Source organism: Phacochoerus africanus, chromosome 15 (genome assembly GCF_016906955.1).
Source record: "Phacochoerus africanus isolate WHEZ1 chromosome 15, ROS_Pafr_v1, whole genome shotgun sequence".
Classification (NCBI taxonomy): domain Eukaryota; kingdom Metazoa; phylum Chordata; class Mammalia; order Artiodactyla; family Suidae; genus Phacochoerus; species Phacochoerus africanus.
Genome location: NC_062558.1, coordinates 38,057,579 through 38,066,096, shown reverse-complemented (window position 1 = coordinate 38,066,096; position 8,518 = coordinate 38,057,579). Strand labels below are relative to the sequence as shown.

The window sequence follows — 8,518 nt, the reverse complement described above, 5'->3', positions numbered from 1 at the left end:
GCATCCATTGAGTATGTAATCCCAATTGGGAAGACCTAGTTTTGTGGACCCTGAACTAGATTTGAAGTCTAAAAATAAGGTTATGAATTTAGAGTATAGAGTCCCACTCAAGCCGCAACTTCACAGCAAATCTGCCAATTCGGAGACAACCAGTACATGCTAATTTAATCATGTGTGAGTTGTTACCAGCAGTCTAGGAGAGGAAAAGTCATCCCAGAGCCACAAGTACTTATGCTACCACTGATGAGCACAAGTATGGGGTGTCACCCAATAGGGTCCCAGGAACTGTGCACCTCCAGTTTATAGCCAGGTGGGTCAAGCAAGAGGGGATATAGGTGGATGGTTGGTGGTGGTAGCCCAGGCCACCCATTTGTTCCCACCATCTGCTTTAACACCCATCCTAAGCCCAGAACATGAATGAGTTTGTGTTTCCAAGGTTAGCACCCTTTTAAGGGCAAGGTGGCCTGGAGTGATAGAGTAATGGCCAAAGATCGAGGCAGTTTTAAGGGCCACACACTCCTGGGTACCCATCTAGTTTCCCATGTTGTGTATTTGTTCTAAGTCGTTTAACTACAACCCAGCTTATCCGCCACAGCTTCAACTCTTAAGCATTCTGGACCTCATGCTAAGTAAAATGCAGTTCAGAATTGAGAGGAATCACTTAGATAAGTTACTCTATTCGCACCAAGACATACCCCGGTTTCAGCTGTCCCTAGGTCACATGTCCAACTCCAGTCAGTTATGGTCGGGGTCACGCCATGGTACTTAGGCTCAGTCCTGAAGCCAGGGCTGGGTTATATAACTGCACATCAAAAACCTTCAACAGGGCCAGTATACACTAGGCCCTGGACTCAAGGGTTGGAGCTCCAGGGAGCACTTGGGTATCATCTGAGTGATTACAAACAATTACGAATATAGATGTTCCTGAAGGCCATGAAGAAAGGACAAAGGTTTGGATCTGCCTTGTTGCAGAAGGACAAAGGAGCCTTGGTTTTTTGACTTCTCATCTGTAGGTCAGTGACCACAGTCTTGGGCCTGAAACTTCACATCCTCAGGGCTGTTATTTGGCCAATAAGACCTCTTCCAGGGACAGCCACGTGTACAGTTTACCCCAACTAGCAGGGCTGTGCCTGATCTTAACTCAGCCTAGTGGGGAGAAGGGTCGTTAAAGACAGAAGCCAAGTCAGCACATATAACAGACTAGTGTTATCCCCAACTTAGCGTCTTCTAGGTTCAGTCATGGTCAAGATGGGCAGTTCCAGGTATTTCGCTTCAAAAGCGCAGCCTTTCTTTCTGCTTAAAGGTACACCTCACCACCAATGCATGAGTGGCATTTACAAGCATAGCTGAGTTGGAGCCCAGATTCAACCTTGCCCAGTGGAAAATGGAGGACCAATGAATGGGCCTTCCTCCTCTAACCTTGGGTGAAGAATTCTACAAGGCATTTGTACACTGTTAAGGTGGCCCCAGTGGCTCTCAAGCCACCTCAACAGTCTTTTATTCTAGCTGCTCCCTATGCCTCCCAAGATTGCCTCAACAAGCAATTCCTCAGAATGCCTTAGAGCTCAGGCTCAGATGATCACTTTCAAAGGAACCTAATTTTAAAGCACAAATCAACAGGGAAAACAGGTCCATGGGGTACCTGCAAAGCACAGGTGAAGAGACTTATAGGAACGATGACTCCAGTCAAGGATAAGCATCATTTTACACTACAGGAGCACTTCTCATGGCCTGGAGTATTACAGGTGACCCACGTGAACAGAGCTTTTAACTAGTAAGCAAGGGCACCCCTTATGATGTAGTACTATTCAAGATGAATGGGCTGCATTCTCCCATAAGGAGGTCAGCCTTGTTAAACTCATAGGGCTGGGATTGGGGAGAGAAACCCAAGATTAAGACAGAAGTCACATGCATGGTGTATCACACAGTTCCAAGGGTACATTAGAAAAGACAACTCAGCCCATTGGAATAAACGTGTTCCTCCACTAACCATGGAGTTAACATCGCAAACATCTCTAGATGATTCTATCCAGCCTTATTCCCCCTGCCATGCCATCGGCACATGGAAGTTGCCAGGCTCAGGGTTGAATCAGAGTTGCAGCTGCCATCCTATGCCAAGCAATGCCAAATCCTTAACCCACTGAGCAAGGCCAGGGATGGAACCCACATCCTCATGGACACTATGTCAAGTTCTCATCCCACTGAACCACAACGGGAACTCCAGCCAGCTCTTATTCTCAGCATTTCACTATCAGCTTACTTTAATAAAATCATGAGCAAGGCCCCAGACTTTAGTCACCTTCTTCAGAGCTTTGTCTTTTGTAAAGATGGGAGTTGGAGCATCAAGACTCCTTTTTGAAGGGATTGAGTGACAGCAGAAACCCATGCTCTGTGCGCCCCACATAGACATTCCCAGCCACCTAACCTTGGCAGTGACTCTGCTGGGAAAGGCATGCCCTTCTTTCCAACCAACCCAAGCCCAGGCAAGCCTTCCAGGGGGGCCAGCTCAGACCCACATTCACTTCAAGGTTTAAGCTCAGGGCTTAAACCCAATTGACCACCTCCCTTCTTCGTACATTTCTCATCATGGCTACACAGCTAGGGAGAATCTGACCATCCGCAGATGGACAGGTGTCGTGTGGTGGGCACCTACTAGGACTGCACACAGCAGACACGTGCTGGGTGAACACTTGGTGATGTGGAGAAGCCCCATATGAAAGCCAAGTGGATGCTGGGGCCGCACACATGTTTCCAAAAGGCAGAAACCTGCAGCAGCGTGTTATAAGGACCCAATTCAAAAGGCTTGGCTATGGGGAGTGGGCAGAGAAAGGGAGTGAGGCAGGAGGACAGGAGAGAACATGAGATGAGAGGGGAACCAACAACAGCAGGCTTAAGAGAACTTGACTTCCTGGAGTTTGTTGAGGCTTGGCCTCCTTGGGAAGGTCTCACTAACGTAATTGTAAGCCCCCCTTCCCCACGCCCCACAGCAGCTGAGGCCTTCAGAGCATGGGGTAAGCTTCACACCTGAGGTTAATCCAGCAGGAGAACCCAGAGGGCACGGACCCTGCTTCCCAGGTGCCTGGATTTAAGTCACAGTCACACGAAAAGGTGGGTCTGGAGGATGGGAACGCTGGTCCCTTGAAGGGTGTTCTCAAGTTTAGCCCTTTTCCTTGCTGGGAAGGAGGGGGCTCCCACTTGGCACAAACAGTCTTGATCTCAACATGGTTTGCAGGGTGTCTCAGGGAGAACAGGCAGCAGTAAGTCTGAGCTGCCAGGCGCCCCTCCTTCCTCCCTTCCCTCATCCACAAGGAGCTGAATTCAGAGAAGGGGCAGCAGAAACAACCATGGGGGTGGCCTGGGGCCCTGGGCTGAGGCTGCCTAGCGAGCACTCTCCTGCTTGCCCAAGTTTGGGATGGGGGTGGAAAAGGGTCGCTTCTTTGAGGCTCAACTTTGCTTTCCTCAGATTAACTGGCAATTTTCATCAGCTTTGAGTTGTTAGTTTCCCCCCCCCCATGATCAACTGTTAGCTTTTTAGTTTTTTCTAGTTTTCTCCAGATTACTTTCAGGTTTAGTTATCCCCAGATTAACCGCCAGTTTTTGGTCAGTTTTAATTGTTTTCCTTAGATTAACTACCACCTTTCTTTAACTGTGCTTTGTAGGAGTAGAAAGATTTGATTCCCCCAATTTAATAATGGGGAAACGAAGTTTAAGGACTTGCCCAAAGCCCGCAGTAGACAGCAGTCCTAAGATTCCAGCTTGAGCAGCTTGATTTCAGAGCCCCAGGGCTCAACGCCCTGCCCTGTATGGACTTAAGATTTCAGTGGGGCTTCAGTCCAGTTGGGCACCCAACGCCCCTCCAGCACTTTCCAGGTCAGAGCTGACTTGCCCCCCCCACCCCAGTTGTAAAAGGAACTTAGGAGGAGTCCAGAAATGCCTGCCAAAGTAGAGCATTGTTGAAATTGTAACAAACCTCCTCCCTCTTCTAGGTGAGAGCTCAGCTTTTAGTCCAGGCCAGGATCTGCAGGTAGCATTCCAACCCATCTCCTTCTGCGCTTTGCAATGTAGGCTTCCAGAGCCCAGCGTCCTAGCAAGGCTATGTTGTGGCTTATGGAGAGCCCCAGGGGAGCTGGGATGGCCTGGGTGGGGGCCGCAGGGTCACAGAACACAGCACCTTTTCAACACACAGCCCAGTTAGAGGAAATCCCCTTTTCCTCATCTTATTTTCTCTCCCTGTTCTAGTTGAGGAGGCCCACAATGCAGGGTACAGACAACTCAAGGATGGGGGCTCTGCCAGTGGATAGGGCCTTAGGGAGTTCTAGAAAGGTAGAAGAGTAGCTTTTTTGGAAGCATCAAGGAACAGTAAGAAGGCCAAGAGGACTTTGCTCAGACAGCTCAACTGTCAATTCCTTCTTTTGCCCCCAACCCACCCCTGGAGAACAAGGCTTGCAGAGAGTAACCAGAGCCTAAAGAAGCTTTCATGTAGAAAAAAAGATTTCCCAACCCCCGTATTCACAGTTCCAGCCCCTCGCCCACCCCCCATTCCAAGCATCCTTCCCGCCTCGGATTCTAAGCAGCTTCACTGCTGTTTTCTTCCTCTCCGGGTCAAAGAACTTTGAGGCCACTTTTGAATTTTCCTAACGTAGAACATCCTAAAAAAATAGAAAGCCCAACCAGCCACCCCCCCCTTCCGCCCTTCCCCAAGGAAGGCATCTTCAGCTAGGAATATGAAAAAAGAAAGCATCTATAGTGCAGAAAGAAGCAAGCATCTTGTAATCGTCTTCCCCCTCCCGAAGAAAAGGACGGTAGATTCCAGAATGAAAGACTTGAAGGAAGGCGAGGTGGTCCTTTTAACTGTTCCCACGTGGGTGCCACCCTCGCTTCCCATTGGCTGCTGGCATTCCGCCCAAATGCCTTTCACCTGGGCCCCCTCGAGCAGTGCGTGGGTGTCTTTAATTCCAGGGGCTGCTTATTAGCAGAGTGGCCAGAACCTTCCAGTTTATGCTTGCCCTCTTGATGCAATTTTGAATAGTGCCGCCTTCCACCTCAAAGTTGTCCCCTTTTTTACCACAAGGGAGGCTCTTTCTAAAGGGAGGATGTATGTCCTTCTGTACCCAACTTGAACCTAGGAAAGTCTGTTCCACCAGGAGGTCATCAGCAAGGACAAAACCACTCGCAGGGGGAGGAGGTGTTAGGTGAGTGTCTTTGAGATTTCCCCAGCTCCCGTGAATAAGCCGCAGCTGGGAACTCAGCTTCCCAAAGCCTGGCCAGACTCTGCCTAACATAACCAGCCCCCATCTTAGCAGGTCCGTTCCATGAATTTAGGATGTTCTCTTGGGAGCCTTTCAGCTGTGGTTTTGTTTAACTCTTCTTTAAACTATTGGTGTTTGAATCCATACTGCCCTGAGTCCAGATACCAGCCCTGCCACCATCCAGCTGTGAAGTCTGAGCCAGTCCCTTCATCTTTCCTTTGCCTCCATTTCTCCCTCTGAAAATGGAGGCCAGGCCTCAGACCCTAGGGATGTGAAGAGGATGAAATGAGTTAATATCCCTCAGTCTTCAGACCAGTGCCGGGGATATAATAAATGCTGTAAAAGTGTCGGTTAGTCAAAAATGAGAGGACAGAGAAGAGAAACAAAACAGATATTTTTGTCTAGGAGCTGGCTTATAAAGTGCTTTAGTTTGCTTCCAGCATTACATCTTGAAGAAATTACCATTATTCACATCCCCGCTTTATAGAAAATACAAATTTAGAGGTTAAAAGATGTATACAAGATTGTCTCATAAGGAATTCCTGCCAGGGCGCAGAGGAAATGAATCTGACTAGGAACCATGAGGTTGCGGGTTTGATCCCTGGCCTTGCTCAGTTGGCGAAGGATCTGGCATTGCCATGAGCTGTAGTGTAGGCCACAGACTGGGCTCAGATCTGGTGTGGCTGTGGCTGTGGCGTAGGCCTGGGAACCTCCATATGCCATGTGTGCAGCCCTCAAAAAGACAAAAGACCAAAAAAAAAAAAGATTGCCTCGTAAGAAGATGGCAGATTTGATTTTTAAAAGAATGAAATCATGCCATTTGTAGCAACATGGATGGACCTAGAGATGATCATACTAAGTGAAGGAAGTCAGACGTCAGATATCGTATGATATCACTTATATGTGGAATCTAAAACAAGGATACACTGAACTTCTATACAAAACAAATGAACTTATTTGCAAAACAGAAATAGACCCACGTACAGAGAAAACAAACTTATGGTTACCAAAGGGAAAAAGAGGAGGGATAAATTAGGAGTTTGGGATTAACATGTACACAGTACTATATGTAAAATAAATAACCAACAAGGATCTATGGGATAGCACTAGGAGCTCAATGTTTTCTAAGAACCTGTAAGTGGAAAGAATCTGAAAAAGAATATATATGTATTCTTTTATATATATGATACATATTGTATATATAAGTATATATATAAGTATACAATAATAAATTAATGTATTCATAATAAATCAACTGTCAATTTAAAAAAGGAAACAGTATAAGTATATATGTAAGTATATATATAAATATACAATAATAAATTAACATATTCATATATATTTAATATATTCATAGATAAACTATATGTCAATTTAAAAAGGAAACAGTATAAGTATACACATAAGTATACTATAAGTATACAATAATTAATAAATTAATATATTCATATATATTTAATATATTCATAGATAAACTATATGTCAATTTAAAAAAGGAAACAGTTATAAGTATATATGTAAATATATATATAAGTATACAATAATTAAATAATTAATATATTCACATTTAAATCAACTATACATCAATTTAAAAAAGGAAACAACAGATTTGGTGAATTTCTTTTTTTTTAAATGATTTTGATTTTTTTCCATTATGGCTGGTTTACAGTGTTCTGTCAATTTTCTACTGTACAGCAAATTGACCCAGTCACACACACATATATACATTCTTTTTCTCACATTATCCTCCATCATGCTCCCTCACAAGTGACTAGATATAGAAAAATATGAAACGCTTCACGAATTTGTGTGTCATCCTTGTGCAGGGGCCATGCTAATCTTCTCTGTATCGCTCCAGTTTTAGCATATGTGCTGCCGAAGCAAGCATGGAACTTAGCAGATTTCTGTTTGAATGGGTCTGGCTGGTTCCAAATCCCATGCTCTTCCTACTACACCAGCAAGCATGTATTGTATTCATGCTCAACTTAAAATTCTTGAATTGCAAGGGCATCTCCCAGTTTCAGCACACAGGAATTTGCTGAAGTCCAACTTTCCCCTATTTATAACCTCCTGATTGTGCAGACTTTGATCACACGCTCCTTTGGCCATCCTATTTCTAGACTGAAGAGGCGACACGATATGGTTAAGGAGGCTTCGTGTATGCAACCTTACTGAGGTTATTCCACATCATTTTAAGAAGAATATGGGGCAGAAAATCAAAAAGTGCGATCATTCACTTGCGGTTATTGTTAATAGTAATGAAACAGATTTCACCAGGCTTGGGAAAATAGAAAGTCTCTTTAGAGACATGATAATTATAACAAAAAAAAAAAGCTGCTACAATGTCAGATCTGTGATGGCAGGAGTTTTTGTCTCTTTCCTTCACTTCTGTGTCCCTGGTGCCTAGAACAATGCCTGGCACATAGTGGGTACTCAGGAAACTCTGTGTCATGATGATGAATGTGTGACTGAATAAATGAGCAGAGAATGAAGGAAACAGTGTAAGAGAACAGACAAGAACATAAGCTTTGATGTCAGACAGATGTGAATTGAAGCTCTAGCTCCATCCTGAGTGGCCAGAAACCATCCCAGGTTTAGCCTTAAAAATCCTGCATCCCGGGGAAAGCCCTCAGTCTGGATAAGACAGAACCAGTGGTCAATCGCCATATCCACTCGTCATGCAAGTCCCCTGACTTCTGTGAGCCTCAGTTCCCTTAGCTGTAAATGGGATAATGATATCATGTACCTTGTGGGGTTGCTGTGAGGATTCAATGAGATAATACACGTGGAATACTTACCACGGTGCTCAGCACACGGGAAGTTCTAATTAGTGGTAGCTCTTACTATCCCTGTAACTTTGATTGACTTCTGGGTCTTGAAAATGCATCCTGCTTCCTGATATATACTCCTGGCCCTGCTTAGATTAGGACCCTTGGTTTTAGGGCAGAGGCGGAAGGCGAGACATATGAGAGCCAAAGAGATAGTGCCTCTTGGCCATTTTCCTCCTCTGAGAAGTGGTCTCACCCCGCCTCCCCCCAGGCTGCTTTTTTAGCAATCATATCTGGCTGCTCCGTGCTGATTTCCAACAGATGTCCCTCTAATGAACCACCCTGGAATCTCAGGCCCTTAATATAGTGCCGGGGTGTGATAAGTTCGAAATGGCTGTCATCATGGCCTGCGAGGATGGTCTGGCCATTGTTTTGGACTGTCTTCCTCTGATTGTTCTGTGAAGGGGAATTTATTTTCTTCCATCACCTCTTTGCCCCATA

At 45.3% G+C, this 8,518-nt stretch overlaps 1 non-coding gene across 1 annotated transcript; it reads right to left on the bottom strand.

Annotated features, from left to right (window-relative positions):
* Positions 1-7,030: 7,030 nt before the first annotated feature.
* On the bottom strand, positions 7,031-7,137 carry LOC125117166 (U6 spliceosomal RNA). The gene has a single exon (XR_007132524.1). It is a non-coding gene; the product is annotated as a U6 spliceosomal RNA (small nuclear RNA).
* Positions 7,138-8,518: the final 1,381 nt, after the last annotated feature.